This window comes from Myotis davidii, unplaced genomic scaffold (assembly GCF_000327345.1).
Source record: "Myotis davidii unplaced genomic scaffold, ASM32734v1 scaffold111, whole genome shotgun sequence".
NCBI classification, from domain to species: Eukaryota; Metazoa; Chordata; class Mammalia; order Chiroptera; family Vespertilionidae; genus Myotis; species Myotis davidii.
The window spans coordinates 2,189,403-2,190,542 of record NW_006284347.1 but is presented as its reverse complement, the minus strand read 5'-3'; the positions used below and the strand labels follow the sequence as shown (position 1 = coordinate 2,190,542).

Sequence of the window (1,140 nt, the reverse complement as noted above, 5' to 3'; positions counted from 1 at the left end):
GAACAATTTTGTCAAGTTCCAAAGTAATGAGATGGTGTTTATTTTATAAAGTAGTTTTAGAATAAAAGTATAATATTATGTCTTTCTATCCAAGGGTCTCATTGATATAGCTCTTCATTTATTTCTCTTTGTTTTGTACTCCAGTGTAATTATTTTTTGAACCAAGCTTCAGTGTATTGGCATTGTCAACCCATCACCAGACAGGTATCCCATTGAGTGAGATTGTTTTCATTCTGACTTAACGTGTGCCTGCATATATCCACCTTGACAATGTACCATTTCCAACTTTAGTCAGGGTATGCTATTCCTTCTTCACTTTCACAATTTTCATGCTGCTGCCAGACATCTTCTCAAGTTTGCTTTGAATTCTGTCTTCAGTGCATCCCTCACTGCTTTCGCACAGATCTGGGAGGATCAGGTGTGGCCGAGTCCTGTTGCCAGTAGGCCACCATGATGTCACAGGAGGGGGCTTGTCAGACCAAATTGCAAGGATCATCAATGTTGGCTTAGTGGGTGACCATATATGACATATGATATATGATTAATATATAATATATAATGTATAATATATAATAAATATATAATATATAATAAGTATATATATATTTTTAGGTAAGTCCTATGTCTTATTTTATTTGTAGGTATCTTGTGTTTTTAAGGTATTTTTGAATGATATATTTTTTCAGGTATTTAAGTCTCAAGGCATGGATAGAATGACATATCTTAGAGAAGGAGGGTGAGGGGGGACAAGAAGAGAAAAACCAAAGAACTTATATACTTGTATGCATAGCCCAAGGACACAGACAATAGTGTGGGAAGGCCTAGAGGGGCCTAGAGCCTGGGTGGAGGTGGGAAATAGGGGACATCTGTAATAATGTCAACAATAAAAATATATTTAAAAATGGAAAATTGCATAAAATATTTTATTCTTGTACATTTATTCAGTTCTCTTTTTCAGGTTTTAAAAAACAACAACACATCACTTGTTAAAAATGATTTATAATCTATGCTATGCTATTCCTTTCTAATACTTCCCCTTTTTACAACATAAGGATAGTGATATCACTACTATTATTTCCCATTCTTTATGATATAACCAACATCCTTTTAATTACAGCATTTCTTCAAAGGACATAGTGC

General features: G+C 34.0%; 1 pseudogene; it reads right to left on the bottom strand.

The window, feature by feature from the left end:
* Positions 1 to 301: 301 nt before the first annotated feature.
* On the bottom strand, positions 302 to 452 carry LOC102763843 (annotated as a pseudogene).
* Between the last annotated feature and the right edge of the window lie 688 nt (positions 453 to 1,140).